Here is a 15524-nt window from a genome sequence, read left to right as displayed (position 1 = left end):
AGCAAATACGATCGTTTTCTTGAAATTCTATTTTATATTTTCTTTAAAAAATAGTTTTCCACCTTATTGATTTACGTAATTTTTAAGTATAATGATCTTAAAAATACGAGGAAAACGTAGATACCATGGATTTACATATAAAATTCAGTTGTACGATTTCCGAAATTTGGTTCTGATAGTGTAAAAGTGTCAAAAATGTTCTGTTTAAAATAAATACATTTTTTTTTATTCTTTTAAAATAGTTGAAAATTTTAAAAAGTTCTGTATATATAGTTAAAAAAATAAGTGCTTATTCTTTTTCTTTTTCTTTTTTTTTAAGAAGGTTGCTTTCATAATGTTTATTTTTTTTTTAAAATGAAGTTCTGCTTTTTTAAAACTGATAACTTCTGAAATATATTGATATACGGCCTTTGGGTCCAGATCAAAGTGTAGTATCTGTTCCGGCAGATACTGCACTTAAGATAATTTGTACCAGTCAATGGAGGGGAAACCCTCTATACTGGGACAATTATTATTTTTGGTAACCAGAGTGACCCCTTTTAGGGGAGCTGGTTTTTACCTCACATTAAAAACGGCCTTGTGCCTAATTTGCTCAGTGGGGGAGCAAATAAATACCATCTGTCGGGGTAACTCCACATATCAGTTGGTCAATGTAGGGGCAACCCTTCATATCAATTGTCACTATCCAGCTCCCCTACTCCCCGGGGAGCTGGTCCCCATTTCCCCTTCACCCCTCACTTTAAAAATAGGCCTTGTGCCTAATTTGCTCAGTGGGGGGAGCAAATAAATACCTCAAAGTGTAGTACCTGTTCTTCAGATTGCTACACTTCAATTTCTTGCTCTCGTTTAGTGGAGGAGAAATCCTTCACAACTGAGACAATTTTTATTTTTGTTCCTTTTCTCCACATTAAAAAACGACCATGGTGTCTAACTCTGCCCCGTGGGGAGGCATTTTAAATAGCAACTTCTGAAATACCAATATCATTGTTTATATATCGTTGGCATGGTAACATTAGGGAGTTTTGTTCCTTTTATTCAATAAAGGGTTCGAGATTATTTTCCCACCTAAACTCCAGTCTTGCCCCATTTCCACAATTAGTGCGTACACTTCTATCATTTGTGGTCGACAATTTGATTACTTATTTTTAACTAAACCAGGAAGTCCAGTTTAGTAACGCTAACGGGAACATATTTATTTGACACCGTTTGCTGCGGACTTCAAATCGCTTGTTCTTCTGATTCACGAATAAAACATATATTAAAACAGGATTTTTTTTTAATAAATAATATTTTCAATCATAATAATTGTCAAGATTGTCAATATTATCAAATGTATTTATTTTAATTCCATTTTATTTATTTATTTATTTATTTATTTTGCGAACCTGTATTCGAGTCGCCATCTTGAATTTACAAGTAAATCCGTTTTGGCGCCAACAACATTTTATTTTAGAAATCATATCGTCGTTTCCTGTTAAGCAGATTATAAAAAGTAAGTATTACTTGAATTTCTTTGTTGGATTTGTTTTACTGTACACATAGATTCGAAAAAGTTGTCACAAAACAAATATAGAACAAATAAAATGTTTTCACGGCAAGCTAACTAATTCAGCTAAATTTTGAAGTTACCTTACTTTATTACTCGATTTCAGTGGGGGGGGGGGGTCGCATGGTGCATCATTTGCAACCCCTCAAAGCTTACGCAATGACTTGGTAATAACCGTTACCCTCAGAATAATATTTTTTCCCCCCACAAATATATGCGAATTTTCTGAAAATATCATGTTTAATATAAAAGAAGATTTGCTTATCGAAGTTGAATGTATTTAAATATTAAATGGTGTTTAACATAAAAATCGATTACCAAACAGTTTTTATGTATTTTTAGCAAAAAATTAAAAGAAAGAATCAAGACAAGCTCGCAACATAAATACAAGACATGAAGAAAGATTATAACGATTTATATATTTACTAAAATATAATCGTAAACTTCTACAGAAAAAAAAAAAAAAGTTTAAACTTCAATATTGCAGATCCGAATATTGTTTTGTTTGCAGTGATGGGAATTATATTTCTAAAATAAATAACAAGACATAACAAGGTCACCAAGCAAAGGCCCTAGAGCAAACTACACCTGGCAAAATAGGAAAACCTAACAAAAGGTCACCAAAAATAAATATAACATTAAAAAAATATATACAAAATTATTATATTTTTGGTCCCACAACAAAAAGAGGGGGACCTGTAAATTCAGCCTTGTCTGTTCGTCTGTCCGCACTTTTCTCAATAACTACGTCTTGGAATTTTTAGAAATTTTGCACAAACATTAAACATGATATGAATAAAAAAGGAACGGAACGGATTTTTCGGGAAATCTCAGGTTGCCCCCCCCCCAGGGGTGTCTTTCAGGTTAAAATGGCTAAAATTGACATTTTGTGCTTATTGAAAAAAAAAAATGGTAAATTTATACAAATACCGTGACAGCGAATTAGTAGAAAAAAATGTACTTTCCTTGTAGAGTTCTGTGTGCTGAACACGAATCTGAAAACCGCATCCGTCGCAAATTAATAGTTTCGGAGATAATACCGTTTTAAGAAGTGGGGGATCAATTTTCTATAATAATTTAATGTAAAATGAGCACCCACTTTTTGGCTACTCTCGACAAATTTTTGAAATCACTACCCCCCCCCTCTCGACAAATCCTGTGAAATCACTACGCGGCTTCCCTCCCCCCTCCCCACAAATCCGTTTAAATCACTACGCCCCCCCTCCCCTCTTTTTCAAATTTATGTGACCCTTTTATTTTACTTTTTGGGGAAGGGGAGGGGTGAGGAGAGGGCGCAGTAATTTTATATGATTTCTCTTTCTATAATAATTTAATGTAAAATGAGCACCCACTTTTTGGCCACTCTCGACAAATCTTTGAAATCACTCACTACCCCCCCCTCTCGACAAATCCTGTGAAATCACTACGCGGCTTCCCTTCCCCCCCTCCCCACAAATCCGTTTAAATCACTACGCCCCCCTCCCCTCTTTTTCAAATTTATGTGACCCTCTCCTCACCCCTCCCCTTCCCCAAAAAGTAAAAAAAAAAAGGGTCACATAAATTTGAAAAAGAGGGGAGGGGGGGGCGTAGTGATTTAAACTGATTTGTGGGGAGGGGGGGAAGGAAAGCCGCGTAGTGATTTCACAGGATTTGTCGAGAGGGGGGGGGTAGTGAGTGATTTCAAAGATTTGTCGAGAGTGGCCAAAAAGTGGGTCTCATTTTACATTAAATTATTATAGAAAATTGATCCCCCATTTCTTAAAACGTTAATATCTCCGAAACTATTAATTTGCGACGGATGCAGTTTTCAGATTCGTGTTCAGCACACAGAACTCTACAAGAAAAGGACATTTTTTTCTACTAATTTGCTGTCACGACACACATTATATATATATATATATATATATATATATATATATATATATATATATATATAGACAACACAAAAATCAAAAGAAAACCACAAAAGTAGACTTACATTAGTTAGCGTCATCGTGTTCTTCTTCGTCGCTGAATTCCTCATCAGCGAGAACTGGAGCAACAACACGTTGGTGCTCTCCTTGGGGAGGATAGAGACGTCCAGCCATAACAAAAAAATGGTGTAAAAGAGCCTCCTTCTCGTCATAATTTGTTATAAATAAATATCTTGCTAAATACTGGAGGAGATAAGTGGCTCTAATACCTGGTCGTTTAACCCACTCTTTGAGATCCCTCCAGAGACGTTCAATTGTTTGTGTGTGTATGTTAATATTGGTTGGATCAACAAAGTTCTGAGAATGATTTATCATATAGTGAGTGTACCCGTGGGTTTTCAGGGAGTGATATGCCCCCCACCGGTCACTCATTATAATGGATCCTCCACGGATATATTTTTTTATTAGAGGAAGTAAGGTAGCTGTGTCTCTCTTCTCACCGACAGGCTCCAAAAGTGGGATAACAAATTTTTTCTTTGAGTCTCGCTCTATTCCCCCAAAGAGCCAAATTTGTGACAGAGGTCGACCTTTGTTATTTTTTCGGCGCACCAGGAAGGTTTCGTCTATTTCAACGACGATATCTTGCCCGCCGATAGAGTCCTGGTTCCCAAGCCAGAACTCTGCGACTTCGCTACAAAAAGAGCGCCAGTCCACAGATGTTTTGGGAGTTATATTTAAACAACTGGTGACTGTCTGGTGGTCCCACCGTTTACTCAACCAGTGGTTTACAAACAGAATTACCTTCCATGGAGGAATGTGGGAATTCTGTAAGAATGTCCCCTTATAGTCACTTGCATATAAGGAACAGTGGCGCCTTTTTTTGGTTTTAGGAATGCGGAATGTACTGTTGCAGCGCCATTCGCCCGTTCTCCCCTGCTCCCTAAAGGTGCAGTTTTTGTTACAACGTGTGCAACTGACGACAGTTGGTAAGACACCGTGTCTTCTTAAAAAATCCACTGACGTTTCTGGTTCCTCGTAAAAGACTTTAATAGCCTTGTAGTGATTATAAGAGCAGTGGTCACAGGCAGACATAATGTTGGAAAAGTGGAAAAGTTAATCAAAGTAGCGTTGAGTGGAAATTAAGTTAACGAAAGTCAAAGTAAAAGAGGTTTGCAAATAAAGGAGCGAAATTGAGTGAAATTGGGGGTAAAAATCCGAAATTGTATCCGAAATGGTAAATTTATACAAATAACGTGACAGCGAATTGGGTAAAAATCCGAAAGTGTATCCGAAATTGGGTAAAAATCGATTTTGTGCGCGTAAAATTGGGATACTGCGCATGAGCAAGTAAAATTGGGGTGGTGAAGTGGTGGGGAATTAATTAAAAAGAAAAGGAAATAATTAATTTATTTATTTTTTTATTATCGCTTATTTTCATTATGGATTATCTCCACTTGTTTTGATTTAAGAGTAGAGCCGATGTACGCCATTTTTGAAAGAAAATATTCCCTTTTAAAAATGTTAATATCTCCGAAACTATTAATTTGCGAGGGGTACGGTTTTCAGATTCGTGTTCAGCACACCGAAACGTAACAGAATACTACGTCTGTTTTTACTAATTCGCTGTCACGGTGTTTGTATAATAATACCAAAAAAATTGATGCCTTTGATGTTTATAAAACTTATTGAAAATTTCTATATAATTTTGTTTTCTATACTTCGAGATAACTCTTTGGGTGTGCCCCAAAGGCTCTTTTAGGGCTAAAAAGAACCACTCCATTTTTGGAACTATTTTACCATATTTGTCCAAAATTTTCTGTGTATGTCTATTTAGCAGTTTTGCATGGTGCTGAAATCAAATTTAAATAAGGCCTAGGAGATTTTTTGGCTAAATTGGGGGGGGGGAATGATGGACTTAGTCATTTCTTTTTCTGCATAGTGCAAAACTCACATTTACATATGTTAATGCCTAAAACTGCACCGTTTGTTAATTTTTACCAGGATTTAATGTCCCCTGGGGACTTCTGGGACTAAATGGGGGGGGGGTTCTGCAAATGCTGAATTTAATCATTTTTTTATGCCTCGTTCATTGTGCACTCACGTGGGACCATGCATACTTCACTTGTTACATTTATTAATTTTATTAAAGTTTTTTATCCATGTTTTTATTCTTTAACATAAATTTAATTACATTTAGAAATACTTGAGGTGTAGCAACGGATTTTTTTTTTACATAGGCGTCACCACTTATCAAGGCCGTTTGGCCACTCAAGGATAAGGGTTTAAGAGTGTAGAGTAGTCAAAAGGACAATATAGTAATCAATAGTAATGGAAGTTCGGTAAATTTGTTAACTTAAGTGGAACGGCTCATCAGAAACTTGTTCACGTTGGACTTGAAGACAACCATATTATAGACAGCTGGAAAGCAGGAAAACGGAAGACAATTCCACAGGCGTGCAGTTCTAAGAAAGAAGCTTTGATCATGGAATCTATGTTTAGGTTTAGGCACAGATAAAGAGTGGGGAAAATTATTGATAATGTTTTCAGCTAGTCTAGTGTTTCTTGTGAAAGTTTGGCGAGGGGGGACCATAGATTGAAGCTCAGTTGAACACTTTCCATGAAAATAACGATAAAGCAGAGACAAACTCGCAACATCTCTTTTATATCTTTTTTATCCTCTTCAGCAGGGTTGCAGAGTCAGATGGTAAAAGTCTGACTCCTAGAATTCCTAGAATTCCTAGGACTCCGACTCCAACTCCTTGATTCCTATGTGGAAATCTATTCTGCAAATCCATATACCAGCCTCTTACATTTATTCAGCATGCATTTTATAATTACTTTTCATGTATATCGTTTTTGACGTTATACATTCACTTGTATGATAAAGGTACTCACATATACACTCAACCAACTTTATTTATTTATTTTTTTACTCACATCTACTCCTAACAAGGCATATCACCATTTTGGCATAAAAGGCTACTATTTGGGACCATGTCTAGGAAAGATTAACAAGATGTTGGTTTATGTAACATTTTAACTTCTGCATATCAGTACGAGCAGGGAAGCAGGTAGCAGGTAGGGAATTTCAAAGTCTAGCTGTTCGAAGGAAGACACTTTTAGAATAGAAAGCTTTCTGGCATCTAGGGATATCAGCAGTGAAGGAGTGAGATGTTATTGCTAAGCAGGTTTGTCAGTGGTGTATGGTGAGGGAGTACTCCTATGATACCTTTGACTCCGACTCCCGACTCCTTGACCCTTATGTGGAAATCTATTCTGGAAATCCATATACCAGACTCGCACACCTATTCAGCATTCATTTTATAATTACTTTTCATGTATATCATTTTTTACATTTAACATTCACTTGTATGATAAATATACTCACATATACACTCAACCAACTTTATTTATTTATTCATTATACCCACATAAATCCCTAAACAAGGCATATCACTACTTGAATGTAAAAGGCTACTTTTTGAGACCATGTCTAGGAAAGATTAACAAGATGTTAGTTTATGTTACATTTAAACTTCTGCATATCAGTACGACCAGGAAAGCAGGTAGCAGGAAAGGAATTTAAAAGTCTAGCTGTTTGAGGGAAGGGACTATTAGAATAGAAAGCTTTATGGCATCTAGGGACCTCACCAGTGAAGAGGCGAAATCTTGAGTGGGTTATCGGGGATATGTACAGCGAAGGGACACAAGTGCAACGAGTTCATCAGAACACATTCCATTAAAATATTTGTAAAACAGGCACAGAAATGCAACATTGCAGCGATGGGACAGGGGCTGGAGCTTAGTTGATAGTTGGGCGGATTAGATGGACAACTCTTTTTTGGACCCTATCATGTGACAACAATACTCCATGCATGGGCGATTGGTGGCCTTGTAGAGGTACAGGATACTCTTGGGTGTAAATAGTCTGCTAGCTCAATAGAGGGAACCCACCTTCTTTGCAGCAGTCTTTGCAATGTTCTCTATATATTTGTTCCAGTTTATATCGCTTACAAATGTTAGGCTGAGAAGTTTGAAGGTAGAATTCTCAGGTAGGGTGTCATTTGTTATCGATATAGGCGGTTGGAGAGGCGTCTTGGAATTATTAAAGGAGAACAGCTTCGTTTTACTAGCATTACATGTTACCATCCATTTGTGACCCCATTCCATAATTTTCTAATGATTCTACCATTGTCTTAGATTTATGTACACCCGTTCTTCCCTCATGGTTGTTATAGAGCATTGTATCATCAACAAATATGCCCATCTCAGACACAATATTATCAGGGAGATCGTTTATGAATATCAGGAATAATAATGGCCCAAGGATCGACCCCTGAGGTACTCCTGCATTGAAGTTATGCTGCTTGGATGTACGTCCATCAATGAACACCTGTATCTTTCTATTGTCTAAGATGGATCTAATCATATTTAGTATATGTCCAGTTATAACATACAAGTTAATTTTCATTAGCAACTCTTTGTGCCAGAATTTGTCAAAAGCCCCGAATATATCAAGGGCTACAGTTATGGCTTTGCCTGCCTTATGTACATGGTAAATGCATTCAGAGATGAATGTTTAAATATCTGTGGTAGAACATTCAGAGATGAATGTTTAAATATCTGTGGTAGAACATTGCCTGAATCTATAATGTTTGTCAGAGAGAAGATTTGCTTTTGTGAGTTGGTGAACTAGTGCTTGATTAATTAAAGTCTCAAAGATTTTATTGAATAGGGGAAGAGACTAATGGGGCGATAATAGAGAGGGTCTCTTCTTTTACCAGAATTCCTGTATACTGGTACTACAGAGGCCATCTTCCAGCTATAAGGGAAGCCAGATACAGCAAGGCATTTATCTGGTGCTACCAGATCAGGCTGCCCTGTGGCTTCCTGAGACGAAATGCACCTACATTGACGTTTTTTTGTTTTCTCATCTTTTTTGTAAAACTTAATTATGTTCTGCAAAACCAAAAACAAAAACAACAGCCTATTCCCCCCCCCCTCCTTTTTATTTTATTTTTTCCTACCTTACTCCCGGTCCTGGATATGACCTTAAACTACATCCGATGGTAAGGTCCAGCTTACGGGCTTGGGGAGTGTGGAGCCACCTCTTAATTGCCATTGCTCCCAGGTCCACCCTGACCCGGAGTGGTAGTACCTGTTAGGGTCCCAACTATGGGTTAAATAGAAACAGATTTTAAAAAGGAAAAGAAACAACAAAAAAAGAAAAAAGAAAACAAATATATTCTATTAAATTATCTATTTATTTATTTATTTTTTTGCCCTGTCGGTAGGGCATGAGAACAAACCGACTGCCCCCCTGCAGAGGGTAAAAATCCCTCAATGGGGCAACCAGTTAGCCGTGGGTTGCTACCCGTAAAGTCTTAGGACGTGATCCTGGTGATTGAGCGAACCTAAACCAGGATACATAGAAGTTTAGGCACCACAACACATTACTTTGGCCCTTACTTCGATTAGACGGGCGGTCGGAGAGGCCCAATCCGACCAATCGGCTAGTCACGCCAAGCCCCACCATATATTGCCCATTCCAAAAACCCACTACTAATACAACACATCCCCCCTCTCCCACAAATAACCCTACTCCCTAATATATGATGGAAAGCGGTGGCTGAGGGTCAATCGATTAGGTGTGAATATCGATGACGAGGCTGTAAACCCCTCAGGATTGCTACAGATCCCATAGCAATATCAAGAGAGAACAGATAATCATTATGATACCACCAAAGTCGGTTATATCATCATTGTATCCCTGTAGAGGCTGGGCGAATGGGTTTCCCCCCAGGCTCTTCCCAAATAGGACTCCGAGGTGGGTGGGGAACAAAGATGACGAAAAAAGAAAACAAAATATATGGCTTATTCCTCCCAAAAACCACCCAACCACCCAAAGAGAACCCACTCTGATGTCTCTGACATCAGTAGCTCTGACGAAGAGACGATAAAACCAAGGAACTCAACATTCGTAGTAATAGAATCAATGGAGGAAACTCCTTTGAGCAAACTATCACCTTTTAAAATTGAAAAAAATCTTAAAACTCTAAAACCAAAGTCTATTAAAAAACAATTTAACGGCAGCCTACTTATAGAAACCCATAACGAAGAACAAACTAAAGAAATATTGAAACTAAAATTATTTGAAAACATCAAAGTCAAATGCTACAGACATCCAACCCTAAATACCTGCAAAGGAGTAGTGAAAAGCCACGAACTTGCACTTTGTCCCTTGGAGGAAATCCGGACAAACTTACAGAAACAGAATGTGTTAGATGTTCGCAGAGTTCAAATTAAAAAAAACGGTGAGAAAATCAATACCAATACATATATACTAACTTTCGATTCCCTCACCATACCCAAAGAAGTGAAAGTCGGATATATGAAAATAAATGTAGAAATTTATATTCCAAACCCCCTCCAATGCTTCAAGTGCCAGAAGTTTGGACACCATCAAGATCGGTGCACACGATTACCAGTGTGTGGAAGATGTGGAGAAAGTGGTCCACACATTGACTGCAGAAAAGATTTCAAGTGTGCCAACTGCCTGGGAAACCATGGCGCTGGCTCTAGATATTGCGAAATATGGAAAAGAGAAAAAGAAGTGACCAAACTAAAACATATAAAGAATATATCCTACCCAGAGGCCAGGAAAATCATCGAAACTAAAACATATGCAGATGCAACAAAAAAAACTAATCCAATCAACAATCAAAATGGTCATATACATGTAACGGATACAACTGACAAGAAAATTGATGTCCTAAGCAAATTAATAAAGGAAATGAAAGAACTATTAGAAGAAATGAGGAAAATGAATAGTGCAATGTCTGCAACCAATCCAAGGATAATATTAAGTAAAGACACTACTGAACCACAGAAAGAAACAAAACCACAAACCATTTCTACAAAAACAACCGAACAACCATCAAACACATCACAAGCCAGAAAAGAATAAAAAATCCCCCCAGACAAAAAAAAAAACAAACAAAAACAGGAAAAGAAAGATCCCGATCTATATCTCGAACAGGGACTCCGACAGAAAATAGATTTGAGGGATTGGAGACGATGGAAGTTGAACACAATTCCAAATGATGAACAAAATATTACAATGGAATATCAGAGGGATAAAAGCAAACCAAAATGAACTCACATTATTAATAACAAATATGAGCCCAGCACTTGTCTGTCTACAGGAGACCTTTCTGAAAGAAAATAATACCATCAACATAAAACACTACACATCTTACAACTACATAAATAAAGATACGGACAGAGCTTCTGGAGGCACATCAATACTTGTGAAGAATGAAGTCCCTCAAAGACAAATATAAACACAAACTTGCAAGCAATTGCAGTTTCAGTGACTCTACATAGAACTATAACACTTTGCTCAATATACATCCCTCCAAAAGATACAATCAACGAAACTGAGATAACTCAATTAATAAAACAACTCCCTAAACCCTTTTTTCTACTAGGAGATCTCAACAGTCACAATGTAATATGGGGAAGTAAAGAAACAAATAAAAAAGGAAAAGAAATAGAAAACATAATAAATAAAAATAATCTATGCCTCCTTAATAATCAAAACTACACCTATATGTACCCAGCAACAGGTACTTTCACCGCCATTGACCTTACCTTATGTGATCCTTCCATATATATGGACTATGACTGGAAAGTACACAATGACACCTGTGGGAGTGATCATTTCCCAATCATCCTGGAAAGTCTAAGTACTAGCACTGAACAAAAAACACCCAAATGGAACCTACATAAAGCGGATTGGGAAGACTTCCAGGAACAGTGCAAAAACCAATTAATTATCGAAAAGAATGATGAAGATGACCATTTGAACTACTTCATTAAAACACTCACAAACATAGCAAATAATACCATATCGAAAACAACCAAAACCAACAATCACAACAAACCTTGGTTCACAAAAGAATGCAGAAAAGCCATCAGAGCTCGACGAGCTGCCTTGAGAAAATTCGAAAAGTATCCAACAAGCGAAAATCTGGATTTCTTCAAAAACAACAGAGCAAAAGCCAGACGAATCATAAAGGAATCCAAAAGAACAACCTGGAGAAATTATATATCCAAAATTAATGTGAATACCAAGGCGAAAACAGTTTGGAACATGATGAGGAAAATAGAAGGAAAGTGTAGTAGTACACCAATATCCCACATCTCTAAAGGCAACAAAATATACACCGATCAAAAAGACATTTCCAATAACCTGGCAGATAATTTATCAAAAATTTCATCATGTGACAGACAAACAGAGAAATTCAAAAAGATTAGAGAAAAGGAAGAGAAAAAGAAAATTCTATTTAAATCACAAAATACTGAAAAATACAACCAACCTCTTACCTTGCCTGAATTAAAAGAATCGCTAACCAAATCCCATGACACAGCTACAGGGCCCGATGAAATTCCATATGAAATCCTCAAAAAACTTCCAGAAGCCTCAATGAAATACCTACTTGAAATTTTCAATATTATATGGTCCAGTGGAAACGTACCCGAGACCTGGAAAGAGGCCACAATAATACCAATCCCCAAATCTGAAAACTCAAACATCCAATCCCAATCAAGTAACGTCTCAGATCCATTGAATTTCAGGCCAATAGCTCTAACAAGCTGCATTTGTAAGACCATGGAAAGGATTATAAACAAAAGATTAATCTGGTTCCTGGAAACAGAGAATCTTATTACAGAATTTCAAACAGGATTCAGGAAAAACCGAAGTTCAATAGACCACATAGTCAGACTTGAAACCTTCATCAGAGAAGCCTTTGTAAGGAAAGAACATTTAACAGCAGTGTTTTTGACATGGAAAAAGCCTACGATACTGTGTGGAAGTACGGTGTTACAAGGGATCTGAAGGCGCTTGGACTAAAAGGCAGAATGCCAATTTTTATTGAAAATTTTTTAAAAAATAGACGGTTCAGAATAAAGGTTGGCACAGCTCTCTCGGACTTGAAAGAACAAGAGAATGGAGTATCTCAAGGGAGTATACTGTCAGTGACCCTGTTCAGTATCCGAATTAACAACATTGTAAAAAACCTTAACCCTGGGGTAGATTGCTCCCTATATGTGGATGACTTCCTAATATGCTGTAGATCTAGATATATATCTATAATAGAAAGGAAGCTTCAATTGTGCTTAAACAAAGTAATGAGATGGACGGAAGAGAATGGATTTAGATTCTTCAAAAGAAAAACGAAATGCATGCATTCCTGCAAACTAAAGAACATGCATAATGATCCTGTCCTAACCATGGAAGGAATGCCCATACCAGTTACTGACCAGTACAAATTCTTAGGGATTTTATTTGACAAAAAGTTAACATTCATCCCACACATAAACTATCTGAAAAAAAAAATGTAACAAAGCTGTAAATCTTTTGAGAGTGGTAGCACATACCGATTGGGGTGCAGACAGGGAAACACTCCTTAAACTTTACAGAGCACTAGTCCGCTCAAAGCTAGACTACGGTTGTTTCATATATGGATCAACCCGAACATCATATATAAAAAGCCTAGACCCTATTCACCATACTGGCCTAAGATTGGCCCTAGGAGCATACAGAACTTCCCCCGTGAACAGTCTATACATGGAAGCACACGAACCCCCACTAGATTTAAGGCGAGAAAAGTTAACCCTTCAATATTTACTGAAACTGAAGTCTTGCCCAAACAACCCTGCATACCAATGTACCTTCTATCCTAAATATGAAGAACTCTTTAACATGAGAAGAAAAACTATCAAAACGTTCGGGCTCCGAATGAAGGAAAGCATTGAAGAATCGAAAATTCCAATCTCCAGCATTCACAACTTCATACTGCCTAAAACACCCCCATGGACCATGAAACAAGTTGAAATAAAACTCAACCTAAACAAAAAGTCCAAATCTACCACAAACCCTATTGAATACCACGACGAACTTCAACATTTAAAATTACAATATTCAGACTACACCTTTATCTACACAGACGGGTCTAAAAGCAACAATCACACTGGATGTGCAGCAACGTACCATAAAACCACAATGAAGAGAAATCTTCAAAATGAAGCATCTATATTCACTGCAGAGACTATAGCTATCGATCTAGCACTCAACATAATTTCAGAGGAAACCACCAAAAACTTCATCATTCTCACAGATTCTCTATCAGTCCTATTATCTATACAAAATCAAAAACAAGAAAATCCACTAACAACAAAATTAATAGAAAAAATCAATATCCTTTCAACTACTAAAAACATTATTCTTGTCTGGATCCCCAGCCATGTGGGGATCAAAGGCAATGACAGGGCAGATACAGCTGCAAAAAGATCTTCTCACCTTCCAACTGACAATTTTAAGATTCCACATACTGATCTTAGACCCCAGATAAAAGCATACATACAGGAAAAATGGCAACTGCGGTGGAGTCAGCAAGAGGGCAACAAATTATACTCAATCAAACCTGAACTTAAGGAACGATGTCCGGACATCAAGAGATCACGCCGAGAAGATGTGATACTGACTCGGCTGCGCATAGGGCACACCAACTTTACTCATTCTTATATACTAAATGGAGAATCGGCGCCAGAGTGCATCCCATGCCAGGAGACACTCACAGTAAAACATATCCTAGTTGGGTGTGATGACCTTGCCCCAACTAGAAAATTATATTATACAGAAAGCAATATGGAAGACCTTTTTGAAAAGGTCAACTCAGCAAATATTCTAGCATACCTAAGGAAAGTAAATTTATATAAGAAAATTTAAGGAAATTTAAAGTCATCCAAATATACACATCCATGTATAAATACAACATTTAATTTCTTAGTTCAATTTTATAAAAAAAGGGAGGAAAGGCTGAAAAAGTCATTCCCCCCCTCCCAATAAAAAAAGTTAAAAAAAAAAAGGACTCCGGCATTAAATGACCACATAGGTTGATATGCCGTAAAATCAATCAATCAATCAATCAATCAAGCAAGGCATTTATTGTAGAGCTTGGAAAGTATAGGGGCTAGCTCAGCTTAACATTTCTTAATTAGTATAGCAGGAATGAGATCAGGACTGAGAATGGGTGATGTTTACATCATCTAATGTGGAAATTTGGGAGGGAGTTGTTTGTTTGCTCTAAGGTGGAGTTGGAGGCGAATCGCTGGGCAAGCAGTTCCATGCATGCAACCTTGTGGTTGTTGCTCGGTGAAGGAATTACTGATTGCCTTTTATTCACTACACTATTATAGAGTTTTCAGAAATCACAAGTTCTTATCTTTTCCAATTTTATTTGTTCCCTAATTATTTCAGCATGCTTTCTTGCTAAATTCCACTTCTTCACGTGTAAGAAACCCTTCTACTCCAATAGCTTCTTCCCCAGAACTGCTAGACTTTGGAACTCCCCTCCGGGATTCTGGTTTCCCAACTGTACTGACATGCAGAAGGTCAAGTGTAATGTGAATAGACATCTTGCTACTCATCTCCCTTTATAATACTCCTGCAACTTATGTCTCTGATAGTAGCCCCCTACTTCAAAGTGGCACTGTGGCTTGTTTGGGGTGAAAATTGAATTAAAAAAGTACTATGCAAAATTGCTAAACAGGCATACACAGAAAATTTTAGACAAATATGGTAAAATAGTCCCAAAAATGGAGTGTTTTTATTAGCCCTAAAAGAGCCCCTGAGACATACCTAAGAGTTATCATGAAGTATAGACAAACACAATTCTATAGAAATCAGTTACAACTTTTCAGGAAGTTTTATGAAAATCCAAGGCATCAATTTTTTTTAATAACCACAAAAGTGTTAAAACTAAATTAATTTTTTTAAATATTTGTTTTATTATTTTATAAAACAAGAAGTGTTTTCTTTTTTATTTGTTTTGTAATAACATAAGTAGTAGTTTGTTTTTAATAAATATATGGTTTCGTTTGTTTATTTCTTTTATTTGATTTTGTTACATAATCAACCGTATCCACTTCCTGTAGCTTGATTTTTTTTTTCTCGAGCACTGATCTTGGACATTACCTAAAAAATATACAAATTTATT

The 15524-nt window shown here is 36.9% G+C and overlaps 1 long non-coding RNA gene across 1 annotated transcript in view; it reads left to right on the top strand.

Annotated features, from left to right (window-relative positions):
• The first annotated feature begins 1385 nt into the window (after positions 1–1385).
• LOC145269569 (uncharacterized) overlaps positions 1386–15524 on the top strand; it is a 24315-nt gene continuing 10176 nt past the window's right edge. Inside the window, exon 1 of the long non-coding RNA XR_013865107.1 lies at positions 1386–1492. This is a non-coding gene — a long non-coding RNA (uncharacterized LOC145269569). The remainder of the gene's footprint in view (positions 1493–15524) is intronic.

This window comes from Euprymna scolopes, chromosome 45, assembly GCF_053919585.1.
Source record: "Euprymna scolopes isolate OS-2025 chromosome 45, ASM5391958v1, whole genome shotgun sequence".
Classification (NCBI taxonomy): Eukaryota; Metazoa; Mollusca; class Cephalopoda; order Sepiida; family Sepiolidae; genus Euprymna; species Euprymna scolopes.
The sequence above is the reverse complement of the archived record's forward strand: the minus strand, read 5'-3'. Positions and strand labels throughout refer to the sequence as shown.